Source organism: Ambystoma mexicanum, chromosome 13 (genome assembly GCF_040938575.1).
Source record: "Ambystoma mexicanum isolate Mex_15411 chromosome 13, UKY_AmexF1_1, whole genome shotgun sequence".
Lineage (NCBI taxonomy): Eukaryota > Metazoa > Chordata > Amphibia > Caudata > Ambystomatidae > Ambystoma > Ambystoma mexicanum.
Window position 1 is genome coordinate 237,305,995 of NC_090938.1, and position 22,591 is coordinate 237,328,585.

Sequence of the window (22,591 nt, forward strand, 5' to 3'; positions counted from 1 at the left end):
TGAGAGATGAGTCTGTAGTGAGAGTGGCCTCCACTGTGGGGGATGTGAAGGATTTTCCCTTCAAGAGGTTCTCACTTGACCACCACCGGAGCGAGGGAACAAGGGCTGGCAAGACAACCACTAGATCGTCCCATTGTCCGCTGGCCTGACACCACTGGCTGTTGAGCCACTCCTGCATTGGACGCAAGCACGTGAGGAACCAAATAAATGCATGACACCATCATTTCTAAGAGTCGCATGGCCCTGCGTACCGTCACCTCTCGACTGATAGTGAGGGATTTGAAACAACTTGTTTTGAACCTTCTCGTTAGAGGGGAAGATGAGGCCGTCCCTTGTTTGAATTAGAGCCCAATGGAACTGCTTGACTTGACTGGGGTATAAGCTGGATTTCTTTTTGATGTAGAATCCCAGGCTGAATAAAAGGTTTAATATCCTTTGGGTATTTGACAGGCATGTCTCGCAAGAGTCCAATGTTATGAGCCTGCGCAGGTGTGTTGCTGCAACTGCCAGTATCTTCGTAAATACCCTTGGTGCTGAGGCTATGCCGAAGTGTAGTACTTTGAACTGATATTGCTTGTCTTGTATCATGAACCCGAGTTATTTTCTGTGCGCCGGCAACATTGAAATATGAAAGAATGCATCTTTCATGTCCATGGTTGCCATGTAATCCCCCTGTGTGAGCAGGGGGATGACCTCCTGCAGGGTGACCATACAAAACTTGAGGTTTCACAAATTTGTTCGCTGGGCTCAAATTTAGTACAGGGCGCATGGTGAGATCCTTTTTGGGTACAAGGAAGTACACTAAATAAATACCCTTGTTTACCTGTGGAAGTAGTACGACTTCTATGGTGCCCTTTTCCTGCAGGGTCTTGACTTCTTTCTGGCGTCAGGCGTCTCAAACGTTTCTGGCATCTGGCGTCTCAAACGTGGAGGTCTTGAATTGGGGGAACCGGCAGAATTCTATATAGTACCCGTGGGCAACGGTCTGGAGTACCCACTGGTCTGTAGTTATCCCCTCCCATGCTTGAAGAAATGATGTTAGCCGGCCCCCGACTGGGGAGGCATGGAGAGGGAACCGGATCTGCAGGCCATTTTTGGCCTGAGGCTGGGAAGCCTCGAGGGGTAGAATCCCCACGTCGTTGGGGAGAGGACCATTTGTTTCCCGAGCCATATTGGTTCTGAGGGAAACGTTGGCCACGAAAGGACCGTCTCGATCCGCTCCCCCTCCTTCGGGAAGGCCTCTGGGTGATCGGATCCAGGGTCTTGAGGGAGTCATGCTCTTTCTTAGCAGTCTTGAGCGCTTTGTCCACTGCTTTTCCAAATAGATTAGTCTCTTCCACCAGCTTCTTTATTAGTGAAGCTTGAGTTTCTGGTTTGAAACCAGAGTTTCGTAACCATGCGTGTCTCTTGAGGAGGGTACCTTGAGCCAAGGACCTCCCGTCTCTGATTAACTTGTCTGCCTTCTGCTACCGTGGAGAGTACGCGAGCCTGCAGCGGTTCAGGGACTTCAGCAGCCGTGACCCCTCTTCCCCAGAGCATAAAGCCTCTTGCACTCCTTGTCCAGGGGCGCTTCCCCAGTTTATAGGGTAACCCTGCTCTTTTTCTGGTTGTAGTTACCACGAGTGAGTCTGGAGTAGCCTGGCCCCTGATGTGAAGGGGGTCAGAGGGATTTACTGCTCTAGTTAGGGCGGGTATCAAAGAAGAGGCCAACCGCTTCTTGATCGAACTTAGCAGCGGAATAGTTTGCCTGGCCGGTGGTTTCTCTTTTAAGATGTCCTCAACAAAATCAGCCTCTGGTACAGCTTCCTGGGTAGCAACGTGTAAATGTTCAGCTACTTTCCTCAATATGGCGTCGTACGCCATTCGGTCATCAACCAGGGAGGCCTGTCGAGTGGGTGTGGTTGTGCGGGTGGAAAGTCCAAGCACAAGGCATCAGGTTCCGGTGTTGGAGTAGATGACTGCCAAGGCCGAGGATCACCCAGGTCGTGGTTGTCCCACCAAACCTCTGTGGAGTCAATATGAACATCCTCTGTGTCAGTAAAGGGATATTCATCCTGATTGTATTGGTCGACAGTAACCTCATCTTCAGTGAGCGCATAAGTATATATCTTCTTATTCCTGAGAAGGATCAAAGACTTTGTCTCAGAACATCAAGATTTCTCCTTTAACGTCAAAGAAATCCCTCCCATGCCTTCTGAAAAAGACCTTTCGGGGGAACATGTTACGCTCACCTGGTCTCTGCGGGGACGTTGGGGCACGGTTGGAGCCCTCCCTGGATTTGGCTTCCCTGGACTTGCTTTACCCCCAAGCTGCAGCGATTTGGTCTGGTCAGGTTGCTGGCAATGGTCTTGGGGGAAGGTAAGCGGCAGTGAGAATGCTGTGACTGGACTGCGATTCCCCCCCCCCGAACCCCTCATGCCAAATTAGATGCGCAAGCATTTTCCCATAGGCTCTCACCTGTTATTTTGTAAACATGAGCTCTCCGTCCTGATTCTCTTCAGCAGGGGCGCTATAGACAGACCCAGTGGCTTCACTGGTCCGTATGCGTAATGGCCCAGACCGGCTGCGACCAATCCTAGTGGGAGGCAAGTGTTGATAACAATGATTATTGTCCGTATGCTTTTGTAAAGTCTTTCCCAGTGAATATTGTCTGTATTCTTAATAATGTCTTTCTTTTCACCAATAGGTGTTTAAGATGGCGTTGCTGACAGTGTACCCACGCGGTGTCAGAAAGGAACGGAGCGGACCCCACTAGATGGTAAGTAGGGTTTCTAAATGAAACGCAAGGCTTAGGTGTTGTGCAGCCACGGTTTAATGTTTATGCGGTTTCTAACCTTGTGCCGTCTTTATTACTTGCAGGCACGGCCTGGCGTCGGAAGATGGAGAGCGGCTATCCAGGAAGCTTGTCGCAGCTGCGAGATGGAAGAACCGCGAGGATGCCTGATGAGAAACAGACTTCTTTGTGAATGAAGACTCCAACAGGTGAGGAAGAGGCGCCCAACAGAAGATGGAATAGAGGAGACAGGTAAGGTGCGCACTGAAGATACTGACGTGAAGCTCGTAGTACTTCAAGCGGTGGTATGGCTGGCTTCAGGTAAGGTGTGCGCTGCAGATGCTGGATCGAGACTGGATGCGCTCTGAGCAATGGTATGGCTGGCTTCAGGTAAGGTGCACGCTGAAGATGCACAGCTGGAATCAGGTAGGTGCGCGCCGAAGATGTGAAGCTGGAATCAGAAGATGCAGAGCTGGACACCGGTAAGAGCTTCAGACGTCGGTTAGCGTTACGCTGCACGCAGCAGATTAACGCGCAGCCTTAATATGCGGGTGTGGCCGGCTTAAATAGTCTGGCCCTAGCCACTCTCCTTTAGCTCCGCCTTGTGGCCCCACCTCACCACTCCCATAGATGATTGTACATGCCTTCCAATGCTTTCTAATGACCATGCCCGGCCTGGAGACACATGCCTCGGACCCCAAGTGTGCACAGCACACTTTATGAGCCTGGCGCCAAAGGCGCCAGGACAGGGTCCTTTTGGACCTTTGGAAGGAGGAAACAAGGGCCCTTGGTTAGTGGCCATGACAGACCAACGGTTGATGCAAGTCATTTTGTCTGTCCTTTGGCTTCTCCTTGGGTTCCGATGAATCCTTCAGCCCATCCCTGGAGTTCAACAAATCTCTAGGTTTGTCCTTAGGTATAGACGAATCCCTGGACTGTTGCCTCCGGTTATCTGCCAAAATAATCCTGGCAATGCTTTCGGCAACCTCCTCAGAGGCAGCAGGGTGTCTAGAACGGGCCTGCGGTTGTTTTCAGCGAAACCGGGGCCCTCGACCGTGGACACCTCCTTCCGATGCGTCTCGACTGTCTCCTGAGTATTGGGGGCAGCGCCCTTCGATTTAGAATTCCGGGTCACAATGCGCACCTGCGGTTGCGGGGAGGGATGCCGATCCGGACAACCAGTGGGCACGGCCGAAACATTCAGTGTGCCTGTTGGCGCTATGGGTCATTTCAACTTTTGTCGAAGACGTCCCAGGGGTTGTGTCTTTAGTGTGTAGAGTGTGTGCATCCTTGTCGCCAGGGTGTACAGTCCCCATAGCAGGACCCGAGTCTTGCCTGACGGGGCCGGGCGACACGAGCGAGAATGCTCTGCTGAGAGGTCAATAGCCATCGAATCGGAGGCCTGTTCGTCACTTAGCCCCTCGTCACAATCGGCGGTTGTGGCAGCGGGAGAACTAGACTCTGCCTGCGACATTCTATAGGCCGCCCACTGCTTCACATGGCACTCCTTTAGTGTCTTTGGACGCAGGAGCTTGCAAGCCGCACAAGCCGTCTCATCGTGATTTATGGGCAAACACCTATTACACTTACGGTGTTTATTCTTCCAAGAAAATTTGGCCTTGCAAGAAGGGCAAAACCTAACCTAAATGGAGTCCTCTCCATAGCTCGGGAAAAAAAAATAGTGACTAAGAGACCCAGGGAACAAAGAGGAAAGGGAAAGGCATTCTCAGAAAAGGAAATGTCCACCCTGACCCCCACTCTCCCTACTGTGTAGGCCGGCCAGAAGGTCCAGCCACGTGGTCGGCAGCACCGACCGGAACACTGTCCGTCAAAGGTCTGTAACTGGCTTCGGCATAGATCAGGAAACAGCCGTCAAAGGAATAGACGGTAGGATAATAATTAACTTTAAAATGTACGACCAAGGGTCAAGGATAACAATAGCTATGTCCCTGGACGAGGTCCGCATAAGGCGACCAATATGCTGGGCGTAAAAAAACAATCTGAGGGACCTCAACGCATGAGGGATTTTGGGTACACTAAACGTCACGTAGGGATAGAGTTACAGGCACGCCCATGTCGACGTCCCCTTTCGATTCTCGAAAGACAAGATCAAATACTCTGCTGTTACCACTGGATGTCAGACTATATGCACAGCATGGGATTCTAAGCAGATTAACAATCATCAGAAATTGTGTTACTGTAGATGTCTTAATTGAATGGTTTGGCCAAAAAAAAAAATGTATTGCAAAAAAAGATGGGCAATAATAAAAACAAAAAAAGATTGGCACTTTAGTCCCTATGTAAAATTTTGAGCAAATGAAGCTCAAAATTTACAAAAGGAAGCACATGGGGCATCAATTTTGTGAAATCGATGCCCGCCTGTGCTTGCTTTTGCAGCACTAATGAAGGAAAAGCCAGCCAGCTGTAGCAAACAAAAGCTACCACTGGGTGGCTTTTCCTTCATTGGTGCCGGGACTCTGAGGACGCAAAAATAAGCACTAGCTGCGGTTTGTTTCCTAAGTTTCCCGGGATGAAGGAGTCCGGAAAACTTACAAATAAAACCGCAGCTTTAAAAAACGTATTTATGTTTGCGGTAGCTTTTGAAGCTACCACAAACAAATACAACGTTATTGTGTTTGAAAACGCTGCGGTTTTTCTTTCTAAGTTTCTCAGGCTCCTTCGAGCCGGAGGAGCCTGAGAAACTTAGAAAGAAAAACCGCAGCGTTTTCGAAACACAACTGTGTTGTGTTTCTGCCTAAAGCTGCTTTCCCATTTGGGGCTTTCGGGCTCCCCACAGGGAGCCCGAGAGCCCCAAATGGGAAAACAGCTGTAGGCAGAAACACTGCAGCATTTAGCATTTCAGAAAACAACCGCATTGCGTTTCTGCCTAAAGCTGCTTTCCCAATTGGGGCTTTCCGAGCCTGAGAAACTTAGAAAGAAAAACCACAGCATTTTCAAACACAATAACATATTTATGTTTGCAGTAGCTTCAAAAGCTACCGCAAACATAAATGCAACATTTTTAAAGCTGCGGTTTTATTTCTAGGTTTTCCGGGCTCCTCCAGCCCGGAAAACTTAGGAAAAAAAACACAGCTATTGCTTTTAAAAAAATATATAAATAGTACTTACCGAGATGTAGCTGCAGCTTTTCTGCCTGTAGTCTCCGGTCTGCGTCCTCCGTGTCCCGGCACCAATGAAGGAAAAGCCACCCAGTGGTAGCTTTTGTTTACTACAGCTGGCTGGCTTTTCCTTCATTAGTGCCGCAAAAGCTAGCACAGGTGGGCATCCATTTCACAAAATGGATGCCCCCATGTGCTTGCTTTTGTAAATTTTAGGCTTCAATTGCTCAAAATTTTACATAGGGACTTAAAGAAAATGCCAATCTATTTTTTGTATTACTGCCCATCTTTTTTTGCAATAAAAGTTTTTGGGCAAACCATTCCTTTAAAATATTCTGTGTATTTTTATTACAATTTCTGGGAGAAATGCTTGTGTATATTATATCTTAAGTTTGTCCTGTAATAATTTTGTATTACAAAATACAATACTTTCTTGAACAGGTAATAGGTCTACATTTAGTGTAATTTTGAATGATACTACATTTTATACAATTACTTGTTTTTATTTGCAAAATTGTATGGTAATAGTGTATGCTTTTAAGTGTATGGGTAACTTAAGGTTACCATGATATTTGATTATAATAATTTTTTAATAAAGTTTGTTCATACCTTATTATTTATGATGTTTGTAGAGTGTTGGTTTAACCTTAACTGTTTTTGTACAAATATTTGTCAAATTCTGTCACCTTTTTTATGGTCGCGTGATTATAGATTGAGCGTTTCTTATAATACTGGCATGTGTTGCAAGAGCATATACTGCAATACTAACATGTGTTCTAAGAGAATGTAGTAGAAGTGTGTGTTACAAAGCAAATGGATGTGGCGTAAGCGTATGTGTTGAAAGGAGTGCATTCTGTATAAGCATGTGTCAAAAGATTGCGTGTTGGCCGATAGTGTGTTAAGGAAGCATGTGTCGTACATCCATGTGTTCTAAGTGCATGTGTTATAGGTGCAGGTGTTGCGCACATCATAGGAGTATGTTTAATAAGAGTATGTCATAGGACCGTGTGTTGTAGGAGCACATGTCATAGGAGTGTATGTTGCAAGAGTGTTCCTATACACAATGTTAATATCACAAATGTACATGTAGGCTTTTAACATATAATGTACCGCCATTCTGTTCATGCATGTATGCCTCAAAATGTACATTTTCGTATGAAAAGTGTACATTTATTCCATCAATTTAAAACTGACATTAAAGTCAGCTGTGACTGGTCTTTCATGTGAGTTTTTAGGAGAAGTTAACTGTAGTGTACATTTAAACTGATATGCTGTGTACAGTTCATATGACTTGCCTTTGAAGTGAGTTTTCAGATGTTCATTTTTTAACATACCAACTGTAAAATGCATACACTCTGCGTATGCAATTGCAGCGCATGTTATAGGTGCCTGTGTGGTAGCAATATGTGTTGTAAGAATCTGTGTCGTAGGTGAGCATGGTGTGTGTGGAGCAGGTGAAGTAGCTGCAAGCATTATAGGAGCACATGTTGTAGGAGAGTGTGTCGTAAGAGTGTGTGGTTGGAACATGTGTCTTACATCCACAGGTTATTTGTAGTGGGTGTGTAGTAGGTGTACTATAGGAGTGTGTTGTAGGAGTGCATGTTATTGGAACTGGTGTCATAGCAGCACATGTTATAAGAGTGTGAGGTAAAGCGCCTGTGTGGCAGGAGCACATGAGAGCATTGTCGTAAATCTACATGTTATATGTAGTAAGCGCGTGTGTATTAGGTACCATGCCTTAGGAGCACGGTATTAGTGTTCATATACACAATGTTATTATCACAAATGTACGTGTAGGGTTTTAATATTAAATGTACCTCCATTCTGCTCTTGCATTATATGCCTCCTAAAGTGTATATTTTTATATGAAAAGTGTACATTTAATCCAATTCCATCCCTTTAAAACTGACAGTCAGATGTGATTTGCTGTTCATGTGAGGTTTTTACGAGAAGTTACTTGTGTAATGTACGAACAGTAAAACTCATACGATCTGTGTAGAGTTCGCATGACTTGCCTTTGATGCGAGTGTTCAGATGCTCATTTTGTAATATACCAAATGTAAAACTTGCACGCTCTGCATATGTGATTGCAGCACACGTTGTAGGTGCCTGTGTGCTAGGTGTATGTGTTTGAGTGCGTGTTGTAGGAGGATCACAAGTTTAGTAGGAGCGTGTGTTTAGTAATAGCAAGTGTTGTAGCAGCTCATGTCGTAGGAGTGGGTTTCATTTGTATGTGTTGATAAATCTAGCGATATCGCCAAAGATTCTCTGGAGGACAACTTTTCTTATGTGGCATGGGAAAGGCAGAAGCTATCTGACTCGGACCCTGGGGGTGGCTATCTGCGGGAGGACCACATAGTGGAAGACCAACTCCAGAGAGGTAGGGGGAATAATAGAGCAAAATAACCTGGCAACCTTAATTCCACATGACACACATACACCTGTACACATACGTGTATGGCTTATTGTGACAACGGAAGAAAGCACAGGTTTTTTGCAGCCAAATGCCTTGTCCCCGCACCCCCCCACACATTTAAGTACTGAAATGAAGAAGAGAGATGGCGCAATGAAGATGCCTAGAAGCAGTAAGACAACGTGGAGTTCTAGTCTTTGGAAACTTTTGACTGATGCAGGAAGTTTTAAACTACCACAGCTGATAGCTATGGAACAGTGTGGCAGAGTCTGAGGCTGTCGGCAAATGGTGCGAACGCAGACAAGCACGCCAGAAACCAGGAGATTGTGAGACGCAACGCGGAGGCCCAAACTGATGGTGTGTGGAGGAACCGAACGCAGTCTGCCACCTGGTGACCGGGAGTAGGAGAAGGCACCTGGAGTGCGAGAAATCAGAGCGACGAACGAGAAACTCAAGAGGAGACACAAGGACTGCCAGATACACCCAGTAAGCGCAGGGAGACGGAATGGTTTACCGGGGAGCCTAACAGCAAATACTGCGTCACGCTGAGCATGTGAGAGAAGTCACTGAAAATAGTAGAGGACCCGATATAAATGAAAGCATTGTTAAAGACAGGTCGGTGACCCAGTATTCCAAAGGAAGGAATTATGTGCATAAACATTGTTGAAAGTGAGACAGAAGCCCAAAACTGTAAAGAGGAACTGTTATACATACAAAGTTGAAAACGGGTTAGAGACGCAGCCCTTGAAAAAGGGGAGACAAAGTAATTACAAACTCTATTAGAAAGGGGTCAGTAACCCAACTGGGGAAGCTATTGTGATGTGGATGAAAGCAAGTGAATAACGAAAACCCTGGCAGGTTAGTGAAGCAGGCAAACAGAGTGAGACTCCTACCCAGGAGGGCAAGATAAGCAAAGTGATATCCTGGCAAGAGAGTAAACCAGGCGTGAGAAGTAAAGTGGAATCCAGGCCGGAGAGTAAACCAAGGTGGGAAGTGAAGAAATAGCCTGGCAAGGGAGTAAACCAAGAGTGCTGGAGGCAAATAAACATGGAAGCTGTAGAAACCAAAGGGAAGTCTCATACTCATTTTTAAGGATTGAAGAGAAAGTCACAACTACCCTAACAAGAAACTACACAAGGGATAGAAAGTGGACAAAGTAACATTGTAAGGGAACTACATGCTTCAAGGAAATTCAAAAGGAAGACTCATTCCCTTAAGATTACTGTTAAACGTGAGACACTTTGAACTGCCAGAAGGACTCTAGGGGAAGGGAGACCCCTTTCCAGGCAGAACCCTGTATTTATTTTATGTCCTGCACCTTAAACCTTTTACGTTGAGAATTTTGGAAGCAAGCTACGTGTGTGTATATAGCTTACCATAGCCTCCCTGTAAACATTATATCGAGTTTACGGTGTAAATGTCAGATTAGGATTTCTGGACACAGAACGGAGGATGCTCTTTTAATATCCTGACACAGACGGTCCTTAGTTTTGTTGAGGCTGGGAAACTCCTCTTAGGATTTGGGATATATAGGATTTTCCCTTAACCTTCTGATTATTTTCTGTAAATAAAAGTCAATAGCAACCAACAAACATGCCACCGTGTCCGAGTCTTACTCTCAACCCCTTACATTGTGTGGTAAAAGTGTGTGTTGTGATCAATCTGAGGCAATCATCCCAAAGAATCTGGCCTGGAACCCTTCTCATGTGGCCAGGGAAAGGCAGACACTATCTGATCCTGACCCTGGGGGGTGGTTTTCTGCGGGAGGATCACATGGGAAGGGACTCGGGTCAAGAAAACTGGGAGAACTCTGAATAAATTTCCCTAATGACCCCACATTATTGATGGCTTATTGCCAAAGTGAGCATGTTCATGTTAATTCGACCGAGAACATTATGGACTACTAATCCAATAATGCTCTTAGTACTGGGACAAGGAAGAGGAGTCTGAGTTACAAGACTGTATTATGCAGTCTAGAGGTTGTAATATCCAATACCGGAGCGGCACCTTCAAATATCTAAAGGACCTTCAGGTGGGGAATGAAGAGAGGCAGCAGGAGTATCAGAAGCAGAGGACAGCGTCACCAGGTTACTGAAAGTGGGACGCTGGAAGGAGACTGGCTGAAGCGTGGTGCCCAAGAGATGCAGAGGACGTGCAGCGGGAAGCAGTGCTGATACGGCAGTCCTGAGTGAGAAGCAAGGCATACATTAGTTTTCAAAAATTGATTAGCAGAGTTTGCTAATTCAACCTTTCTTGATTAGCAAACAAAGCCATTTGATTAGCAATGGTATACACATATTTCTGTCACCAGAAGTGGTTTGTACCCAAGACATAAAACGAGCAGCAATTCATCATTTTTGTGTGCCGCTGAAGTAAGACATTAGAGAAAAAGTCAGGCCTTGCAAATTCTTTACAATTCTGCTAGACCTGCAGGTCTAGTAACTTAAGTTTTCCTGCTCAGCCTAAGAAAAATGAACTCGACCCATGGCAACAGATGACAAAAAATGCAAATGCACTTCCTGTAAAATGGAACAAGTCACCAAAAACCCACTTGTTTGGCACGCTGCTGCCACCCAGAGGTCAGCCATGCACAGTGAAACTTTTATGTGACATTTACTGCAAACAAAGTAAATATTAAATACAAGTTTCAAACGTCGACTGCAAATTATACTCGCCCTTCACAAAATTGACTATGCGAGTAGGCTAGTGTGTGTAAAAGTCTACCTTTGTGATACCAAGGGGTGAGTGTGGCCCTCTTTTTTGATCAGGGGGGCCGATGTCATGAGGGTATATAACAATGTTTTTTTGACACAGGGAAATAGGCTACCCCACCTGTATGACACTTTCCGGTAGTGTGATATCGCACTAAAGACTATGGCATTTGGTCTTTACATAAACAAGAGTGCACCAATATTCATTTTCATGAATGACAATTTATTTTGCAGTTAAAATTTATTTTAAAGCCTGTATAGACTAGATAGATGCGTTGTGTATATTAACCACATCATAAGTCACAACTTGTACTAACCCTCACAAAGATATCAGTATAACAAATTGTTAGTCATATGAAGATATAATATGATGACTTTTGTATGTAATTCTCCATGCAAAGTGAGTTGGAAAATGGTGACATACACACAGTAGCCTATACAGGCTTTTAAAAAATATTAACTGCAAAATAAATTGTCACATATGAAAATGAATATTGGTGCACTCTTGTTTATGTAAAGACCAAATGCCATAGTCTTTAGTGCGATATCACACTACCGGCAAGTGTCATACAGGTGGGGTAGCCTATGTGTACCTAGTGTCCAAAGTATTTTGGACACTACGTACTTTTCTTTAAGTATTAGTTTGACAGGCAGGGAAATCCTTTTAGGCAATGGAAAGAAAGGTGTTTATCACATCTTTGATTATTTCATAAATGACATCTTGTGATAAAACTTTACCTACATGTCTGCCTCCAATGTCCAACTCCGCTGTGCATGTGAGTGCACTTGTCATACATCTACATGTTATGTGCAGTAAGCCCATGTGTATTAGGTGCATGTGTTGTATTGGCACTTGATTAGTGTTCATAAACACAATGTTAATATCACAAATGTATGTGCAGGGTTTTAATAAAAAATGTATCTCCATTCTGTTCATGCATTGCGTGCCTTCTAAAGTGTACATTTTTGGCATGAAAAGTGTACATTTATTCCAGCACTTTAAAATTGACATCAATGTCAGCTGTGACTTGCCTTTCATGCGAGTTTTTAGGAGATGTTATTTGGGTAGTGTACCAACTGTAAAACTCAGATGTTCTACATACGTGATTGCAGCGCTTGTAGGCACCTTTGTGGTAGGGGTATGTTTTGTAAGAATGCGTGTCGTAGAATCATGTGTTGTAGGAGCATAGGTCGTAGCAGGGTGTATATGTAATAGGAGCACATGTAGTAGCTGCACGTGTCATAGGGGTGCATATGTATGAGTGTGCAGTAAGTGTGGATCGCAAGAGTGTGTCATAAGAGCAATGTAGTACAGCCACAGATTATGTGCAGTAGGTGTGCTTGTCATCAGAACAGGTATAATAGGAGTGTGTTGTAGGCGCATGTGTCGTAGCAGTGTGTCATTAAAGTGTGTTGTAAGAGTGTGGTAGGTGCGTGTGTGGTAGGTGCATGCAAGTGCACTTGTATGTCTACATGTTATGTGTAGATGTCTACATGTTATGTGTAGTAAGCCTGGATGTATTAGGTGCACGTGTCGTAGGAGCACATTATTAGTGTTCATATACACAATGTTGATATAAAAAATGCATGATTAGAGTTTTAATATAAAATGTACCTTCCTTCTGCTCATGCATTGTATGCTTCCTAAAGTGTACACTTCGTATGAAAAGTGTACATTTATTCCATCACTTTAATACCAACAAAATCAGATGTCACCCTTGATGCGAGATTTTAGATGTTCATTGTGTAATGTCTAAATTGTAAAACTCACACGCTTTGTCTACAGGTCGTATGAAAAGTGTACATTTATTTCCTTACTTTAAAACTGATAAAGTCAGCTGAGACTCCCCTTTGACGGTTTTTAGGAGAGGTTAACTGTGTAATGTGTGAACTGTAAAACGTGCATGCTCGTGTATAGTTTGTATGAAGTATGCACTTTCATTCTGTGCTTGTGTCATATACATATCAAATGTCAATATCTCAAAATTGGCCAAGTTGAATTTTAAATTCGTTTTCAGTGCACCAATTCCGGATGAAATCTAGGCACCTACAAAAAAAAAAAAAAAAAACACGATTGTAAAAATTGAAGCAGTCAATTTTGAGATATTTGGGCCAACATTCTCTTTTTTTCCACAACCGGAAAACCCCATGTTAAAAGCGGTTCAAAATGTGATCAAAGCAATCATGCACAAGCGATTGCCTCAAAATATTAATGTGAAATATTTTCAGATCTCTTCATGCAAGCGTTTCAAAGTTATTGAGAAAAGTGATTTTCTGAATCATAGAGACTTCATCTTAACCTCTAGCACTAAGGCATAATTTATAAATAAAATATATATATATATATATAGAAAAATATCGGAATAGGGGACGGACAGAGTGATATTTGGACTGGATGCTTTTGTTATTATCGATCACAATGCCCAAAGCCTTAGATTATCTGCCCTATAAAAGTAAAACAGAAAAAGGTTCTAATCAGGATGTCTTTCAAAAAGAAGAAGTCTGTTAACCTGCATTCGGTCCCAACCCCTACAAAAGAAAAGCACAAATTTAACAAAAGTACACTTGCGGCCATGGCCCAGGCAAGAGAATGGTGGCTGGTTTCAGACCCACTATCCTGGTCTATCTTGCTCAATTCTGGCTCTGCGCCCAGAGGTGCAGTCCAAGAAAATACACAACGTGTCTCTTCAATTCATTCTGCCCTTGATACAGTTGAAATAAGTACAATAAATGTCTTCCTCACATGGGGAATCCCGACTCCAGTCCCCATTCTGAATGTTCTCCTTGTGTTCCCTACCAAGAAAAGTCCTGCTGTTCTCTCCACCTCAGAAGTCCCTAGGTAAAGACCTAATGTTGGCGTTCTGCTCCTCTTACCCAGCCCTGGGGTCTTGCTTCTCTCCTCTACCTTGGGGCCTTGGTTCCCTCAACCTACCTGTCTTGTTTCCCTCACCCTGCCTTGTGGAGTGGTGGAGGGGCCCTCCTTCAGGCTTCGGAGCGACTGCATACATCTGATCTCTTGGCGGTGCTCCTTTTGACAGTGGAGTTCTCTACGTGCATATATAGATACACACATAAAAAACAAAGTTGACACCCAAACCATAGACTGGAAATTCTGGGAATGCTCCGTTAAAAAAATAAAGTTAAGAAAAAGAAAACAAAAACAAAACAGTTTCGGCCAAGTCCCAATTTATTTTCCCATTGAGGAAAAAGTCAAATTTTCGCTCGAGCGCACAACGAAAGCCACTGGACGGAATTGGACCAGGTACAAAACAATTTGGGCACAAAGCGTGGACTCAATTTCCACAGGGTTGGGGTGGGGGCGGGGGCGTCCTGGGTTATTGCGTCCAGTAGTAAAATATTTGACCTTGAAGTGCCCCCTTCTCCGAAAATTACAGGAATGTCTCCCATAGTGCTTTGCAGCAGAGATTCTTTTCAGAAATAAAAAAAAGCCACATTTTCTTTTTTGTTCAATGCAAAAGATAACCACAGCTATCCGAAAAGGCTGAAAAATACCATTTGGAGGAGGAAAAACGATGCAAATGGCATCAGGCTAGAGGCCGGGGGGGGGTTGGGGAGGGTGGAGGAGAGGCCGCCATGTGAAATTAGAGAGTTGTGAGGGACCAAGTTAAGAGCACAAACGCTTTCTCATAGCTGTGGTTAATCGGTGGGAAAACTGCGGCTACCAAAGAAAAACGAGATTGGGAATGAAAGTGTGTCACACAGAACGAGGGTTTGGAGGGGGGGGGGGGGGGGAAGTGCATGGGAGAGCGCTAGGGAGGGAGTGGGGGGGGAGCATGCCAGGAGGTGAGGGCCACCTGGTGAGCCACTGGAGCTCAGGGAAACATTTTTTGTCATCGTCATTGTACCCCTGGTAACCACGGCTATCTGTAATACAAAACAAAGGGGGGGGGGGTCTGGGAGTCTCTCTACCAGCACAAACACAGCCCAATGACCTGTTCTTGGGTGGATAGCCCCTGGGAGAGACTCTACCAAGTCTTTAGCTCACTGTCCCTTTCACAGAGAAGAAATTTCCCTGCATATCAGTCTTTGTCCTGCCCTGGGGCAGTCCAGCACTGAAATGCTAGGCAATTCTCCTCTGAACTAGAACATGTTTCAGCCTTGGACAGTCAATGGGCTGTGTTCGTACCGGTAGCAGGTTTCCCCAGACCTCTTTATGCAGATTTTGGGTACTTTGGGATCTCACCCTAAGTTACCAGTTCAATCCAGACGGGGACCTCTTGCTCACTGGGTGTAGAGAGGCACAGCTCCACCTCACTGATGAGGCCCGACTAGGCCGAAACACGCAAAATGCCCATCACTGGACAGTGGGCTTACATGTCAGCAGAAGGGGTGAATTGTGTCAGAATTGCCCCCTGCATTTTGTGTATACATATACTGGTTCCCTCACGTGTACCAAGAGTACTTATTTTAACCTGCTAGAGTATTTATGTGGGACTTCAGTTTACTGAACAAATACACTTTTAGTGTGGAATGTTTTCTTTGGTCATAGGTGTATCCTAGCTGAACTAACGGACCAATCAGACAGCCTTTCTTCCTAAAAGTAAAGCCTGACTGATCTAGCATTAATACTACTACTACCCTTAGAGAAGTTTGGCATCCCTTTCGGTTGGATGTGGTCTGCCATTAGGCTATATGGCTTCACATCCCTGGCAAGGGTTGTGTAAAACTCTGTAACACGTGTTTTGTAAGATACCTCCTGTTTTACCATGCCCCTAATGAGCTCCTGTTTTACCATGCCCCTAATGAGCTCCTTAATGTCCAAGGATGGACTACAGAGACAGGGAGCGAGTGTTTTGGATCCACCTGTCAAAAGAGTACACCTATGCTTTACCACAACTTCAGCAATTCGTTTTTGCCTCAGAGGTTTGTGAGATTGCCAAACAGAGAAGCCTTGGATATTATGGGAACTAAACATGCAAATGGCACTAGGTTCAAGAGTTTAGTTCTCAGACTTACGGCAAGGGAAGAAGACCTCAGAGGTAACCAGTGATCTTTCAAGCACAGTGCCTCATGGACTGGACACATTTATATTGATCTCTATCCTTTATGGATAGCCAAGGAAAAGGACATTGTATTGTCCTTGTATGGTTTTAGGCTAAGAAATATTTGGGGGGCATCAATTGAGCACCCTGGGCTACCCAAATGTCTTGAGCACGTGTCCTGTGCCAGTACTATTGCATTAGTCCAGACAGGTTGCAACAATTGAAATGTAATTTAACTGGGACTTTTATAGCACAACGTCAGCCAACTTGGCAGCCTCTTGATGCTCGATCCTGCAAGAGAAAGCAAAGGAATATATTTAGTGGGGAGTGCAAAGATCGTGTTTGTGTTGCCAAGTCCCCACGTGCTGTTTTTCTTCTCTGTTTCTTGATAATGAGTTCTACATTGCACGTATTGGTGGTACTGAAGGGGTGGCTGGCTCTGGTGGAATAGCAGGCAATATAGTGTGCGAGATTGAGGGGGGGGGGGGGGAATAAAGTTGTCCTGCCGATTTGATGTGTAGTGTAAAGGTGGAAAGAAGGGGGATGGTGGGTTAGTTAGGGAGAGGTTAGTTATCAGAGCCCATGTCAGTTGCGGCTTGGTCATTTGTTTCAGTTTTGAGTGGGCAGCACTAAAAGCATTCTCCTGCCTCATTGTGGTAATCTGGGAACAAGTGGCAAGAAGGAGACATTCACTACATTGTGTTCTAATCAGGGATTACTTACCATCAGTTGTGATTAATCAGCCAGATGCATGTGCTTGCTGATTCGGGAATGACAGAGGTCTATTAGGCAGTACCTAAAAGGCATTTTCCGTCATGTGTTGCTTGGTCAAGGACAGAGCAGTACTGGTACCGTTGCTAACGGGTCTGGGTTTGAAAGAGGTCATCTTGGACACAAGGGTAGGTGTGTGTTTTTGCTACTCCAGTTATAAGAAGGACAAGGGCATTTCTTGCTAATTTCTCAATGGTTTAAGTTTGTTGTTTTTGAGCTGGTTTTGCTTGCATTTGAGTGGTAAAACCAAAAGGTGTTGTGTTGCCTAACTGTCCAAGCTGCGAGATATTATCCTGTTCCAATTGTGAGGTTAACTGTCACTAGTTCATCTACTAATATGGTTATGAGTGTGCACCATCTCTCACCGTCAGTGCTGGCCTGGCACAAGGGCAGCAACATTTTCTGTGAGGCATAGAAAGGAGGACACAATCTTGCAAATCATTTTCATGGAGGGAGTGTATGATGGATCCCAGCTCAGGTTATTGTGAGCCCAGAATTTCCAGGAGTGGGATGGTGGAAACACAATCCAGTTCAAAGAATATTCCAGGATATCAGCCCCCTCCACCCATCAACTGCTAGAAAAACCTTCCTAGCCACAAAATATTCTTTCCCAATACTAGATGGGTAAGAAAAAGGCTGTGCGAATGTGGGGACTGCCACACTGACTTTCTTCCACCACAGGTAAAACGGCGTTAACCGAGTATCCGGAAGTTTTCCGAAAGCGTCTTGCTGTTGGGCTGTTCTGCGCTGCCTCATTGACCCTCCACTTGTCATCTGCAAGGTGAAGTTCGCTCTCCGTGGAAACACTTGCTTCCATATGGACTTTGGCAAACTAACCATTGTGATCTCTGGATATACGTGGGATCTTTTGTTTGGACTTCGGTTTGGTCTTCGGTTAGACACATCAATTTTACTCCACGCTAAAATCATTTTTTGTTTAATTTCAGCTCCACCCACCAACTCCCAGCATCCCATATCTATCCAGTGCGCACGGATTGAGCACGCGCATCCGGAAGTGTTCCAAAAAGTGTCTGGCTGTTCGGCTGCGAGGTGGAAGCCTGTACTTTAAGTGTCTTTATTTCCCTTTTCTTTTTTTTGCATACTGAAATTTCTTTTGAAAAGTGCAAAGATTATATTTCTATTGTTTTCTTAGCATACTATGCTTAGCTACCCGTAATGAGCCTGCAATGTTCGGTTCTCCAGAAAGTCGTTTTAAATCAGTTACGAGGGTGTCCGATGAGAACAAGACGAGTATGCAGCAATCTGACACTTTAACCATTTAAGAAAACTGCATTATCTGTTCCAAGATTTTGGTAGTCTTGCCCTACTTGTTAAGGTGTTGTGAAAGCATTGTAATCTCAATTATGGTCGGCAGCTTACATAGCACAAAGCGTCTGAGGCAAAAGCTCTCACAGGTTTAAACAACACTGCTCCTATCCAATTACACGATTCTAGCAAGGAGATTGATACGCACATATCAGAAGATATACTACAAAACGTACGTGCTATGGACCCCAGTACTGTCCCCGACAGCCAGCAATCAATGGCTATCCAACCAAATGATGGTCTGCATGCACAAAATAACATCACACTGGCACGGAAGCTTGTCCCTCTCTTTGCTCCTGATCGTAGTGATAACCAAAGGTTTGCACATGCTAGGGGTAACATGATGACCGGCGATTCAGTCGTGCATGCAAATTGCTGCTCGGATGAGCCGTATAACAATTGCATATCAGATTTCTATTCTGGCACCTACTCTCCAAAATGAAAGTAGGTAAGCGCTGCAGAATATTTGAGGCTCTCTTCTCTTGCTTCAAGATTTACATGGCGCAAGCTAGCCATATATGCCAAGATGCTAGTCCCGCCTCGCAACTCTCTTTCTCAAGACCTCAATGATCTCTTGAGAGATGGGTAAACCCATCCATGGTAGAATTTGCAGATCAAATGAATAAAACCTTGGCGAAAATAAACTCAATTGAGGATCTTATGTTGGGTTTACCCAACGTCAAACGCAACCTATATGAGTGGAATTGTATTAACACAATTGAGACCAATAATACCTATAAAACTTATTCTAAGTATGCATTGTTTGAGAAATGGAGTTTCGATCTCCTTATATAGTGAAATTCCCCTGTGAAAAAGCCAGAACAGTTTGAGATTTAAGCTGAACCAATTCCATACACTTACATATTAAACATTGGTATAAACCTTCATCTGCTATCCTAGGGAGCAATCGTCGCTTCTGTGGAAACAGCGACTAGTACGAAACACTAAAGATCTTGTGGTTTACTGTCTTTACTTTGAAGCAGATCGGTATAAGCTCCTGGGCATTTACTATCCACAGGAGACATACATAGCCCAAATTTCCTTTTGGGTAAGATGTTTAAGGGGCGATAACATCCATTTAATTTTGGCTCTCACAAGATTATTATCCAAAATTGATGAAGCTCTGGCCAAGATTAATGAACTCAGTTTAGAGAAGTGCACTCTTCAGCCTTGATTGCAAGGAAAACTCTGGAATTGTCCAAAAGATAAACAATTTTGGTATGTAGCTTTTGGATCGAACTGAATTGCACAGAACACTTGATTAATAATGATGAACAACTATGTTTATTTACATGTCTGTTTCATTATGTTTTTTCACATAAAACTAAATAAGGTGATTTTATTGTTTTCTATAAGTAGAAGCGATACCAAAGTAAACAGTTTGTTTTCTTGATATTTTTAAAACTATGCGATGTTAGTTTTGAAAATGTCCTTCTATGTAGTATGTTACTTCAATTTTAAATGTTCTTATGTATCGTTTTGGTAAAGTTATAAAGTTTTTCAAACTATATACAATAAAAAAATAAAAATTAAAAAATATATTTAGAATTACGGCTTACTTATGTCCGTCATCTTAATGTGAAAGAATTCTCACAAAACCACTGCATTTGGTAAAAGTGCAAGAAAAAAGTAACGTGCATTGGGGGACGCATCTACAAAATCTACAGCAATCCCACACCACATACCTTCAAGCTTGTTTGTATTGAAAATATATAGTCGCTAAGGTATGGTTCATCATGGTGGTGACACACAGGTGAAGCATGCTAAAAGGTAGGTGGCTGTTTGCTCTTACCTAGCAGTTGGGTATATCCAAAGCGCATACAAGTCAAGTCGAAGGGGAGCAGCTAGGGGTTACCAAGTCAGCAGAGAACAGAATAATAACTAAAAGGGAATGGGTGAGGAGCCATTTTCTGTCATACTGGAGATGTATGTCCTAGAAGCAGAGCGAGGGACCAAAAACGAAGATTTCTGACAGGCACAGCATAGGCTTTAGAATACTGCTTTAGAAGGGGACGAACAATGCTGAGCAGCAATTATTTACTGAGAACGTTCATAAAGCAAAGCCTCCACATGACCTCTAGTCTTGTTAGGCTGATATCCCTCAACGCTCCAGTTTGAAATCATGTTTAATAAAGAAAGGATTATGCGAGTTCTGCACACAGTGATTGGCATGCAATGATAGTGTCTAGGAAAGAAGGAACCCGTAGGCACTGTTGGGTAAGATTTTCATAGCAATGATATCTTCCTGACCTGTGTCAACCCAAGAACTTTTTTGCTTTACTAGTGGATTATTTTTCCCTATACCTCAGTGAGTGGGAACGTTTTTTCCACACTCACATAATCTTTTACTCTTTATGGCTGTCATTTTTAAGACTCTCCATATTGTCTTTTTAATCCTCTGACAACCTTTGGCTCGTACTGCCCTTTGTTGCTGGGTTGCCCTTGGGGCTCCCCTTTTAACTTTCTCTGGCTAACCGTGTGAGAACTACAGTTCCCAAGGGTAGAAAGGATCTTTGGATCCTTTTACATTATTTAGGTGAGACCAGCACCCACCCACCTTATGTGGAGTGCTGGGGAGATACTGGGTATCCCCCCCCTTCTCATTCTAAATGTAACATTTATGTTACAAAGACCGACTTAGCTTTAATGGCTGGTGGAGGTGAACCTTTTTATCCGGTGCACCTTTACCGTGGGCTGTTTCTACAGCCCCGGTAAAGGCACACATGGGTGCTCCATTTTACCAAAATGGCCCTGGTCTTATTCCAACATTTCAGTGTTCGTGTCCTTTCTTGTTCCTTCCCCTAACTTCCAGGGCGGGGAAATCCTGTGTGTTAACTTTATCTTCTGCGGGAATCCTGTGAATTCCCCGCCCAGGCTCCAGAGTGTCTGAAGGCAGGAAGAGAGAGAGAGAAGTCGAAACCTCTGAAGCCCTTTGTCTTTCAGCCTGACTGATATCCACTACAAACTGGGCAGCTGATTGTCTTGAAAGGACTGCCAACGCCCTGCGAACCCAAGTTTTAATGTTGCATGGCTGTCTGATTGGCTGGGTTCCTGCATAAAAGTCAGATCCTGGAAGCTGAAGAGATAGTCGACCACTGGAACCAAAACCAAAGAGGATGATTAAGAAAACGCGGCTGAGACGATTTCCAGCAACCAGAGAAGTACGAGGGTCTGCTGGACCCTTCCTTCTCATCGTCCAGGGGATCCCGAAACAGACGACCCCGACCCAGAGCCTGGTGGGACTCACTAGACTCAAGACCTGCATTTTGAGCTATCCCACATCGTGCTCCGACCTTGCAGGGCTGCAATACCCCAATACCCTGGGACCGCGAGCCACTGTGCAGTGCACAGTCTCCCGTATTCCGAATCTTGCTGAAACTTTGTGGGCATCCTGCTGGACCTCCAGAGACATGAATAGAGTCTGAAAAGTCCCCTCACCAGAGTGATGGATCTTGCAAACAACAAGAGTCCAACTGGCGATATTCTGTCTTCTTCTGTGCTCCTGAAAAAGTGCCAAATCCACAGAGCCACATCCACCCTTGAATAAACCCTTTCCTGAAGCCTTCTTAGTCAATCGCTGCTGAAAAAGCCCATCCAGGGTCCTGTCTTCTGTCCTCATGACAAGGAATGCAGTGCCTGGGTTTTTGGCTGCAGATCCTGAAGTCCTCCTGCTGCAAAGTCTTCTGCGCTGACGTACTGTGCTGGCTTGGGAATTTACTTACCGTAAGTCTCTTGTGATTTCTGTGTAGTTTTGGGGTGTTTCCTGTTATTGGGAGACCTCTCGTCCAGTTAACCCAAGTCCACTACTGGAATACTCCTAGAGTGTCTTCTCCAAAGTCCCTGGACACTCAATTAACGCTAAAGTAAAATACTTACTTGTTTGAACAGTCTTCCTCTGGAACTCTGAACTTTGCCTGCAACTGAGCCCTATCTCACCCTACCTACAGCTGGCTACTAGACCACTAAGGTCCCTGGTTCTCCTCAGAGAGGTCATGTACTAGAATTGGGAAGGGATGGATACTTTAAGGGGTGTGCCTTGAAAAGTAAAACATGTGTTGAAAAGTTTATTTGTAAAAGAGTTAGTTGGTAACTTTAAACTCAGAGTGAATAGTTACAAATAGTTCTTTCTTACTTTAGATATTTCCTGGCATTCTGAAAAGTATATATAGGATTTACGAACCTTGAAAACGCTGTGTGCCTTCTTAAATAAATATTCTCAAAGTCTTAATTTCCTTTGAAAATGTCTCACCATTCTAAATGAAAGTACATAGAAGGTTAACTTATCTGAATTGGGATCCCCTCTTCCCAAAGGTAATGCTGTTGGTTTCACTTTATTATTCCCGTTAGGATAATTGTACAAGTGCCCAATTGGGTCTTGCTTCCCCTGACTTGCCATTAGCCTGTCCAGAATAAGTCTGCCTAGGTCATACTTCCCTTTTAGGTGGCTGGTAGCTCCTTAAAAAAGTATATAGGTT

The 22,591-nt window shown here is 44.1% G+C and overlaps 1 protein-coding gene across 1 annotated transcript in view; it reads right to left on the reverse strand.

The window, feature by feature from the left end:
• The window catches only part of ACTR6 (actin related protein 6), a 601,838-nt gene that overhangs the window by 480,354 nt on the left and 98,893 nt on the right, over positions 1–22,591 (reverse strand). The window lies entirely within an intron of this gene.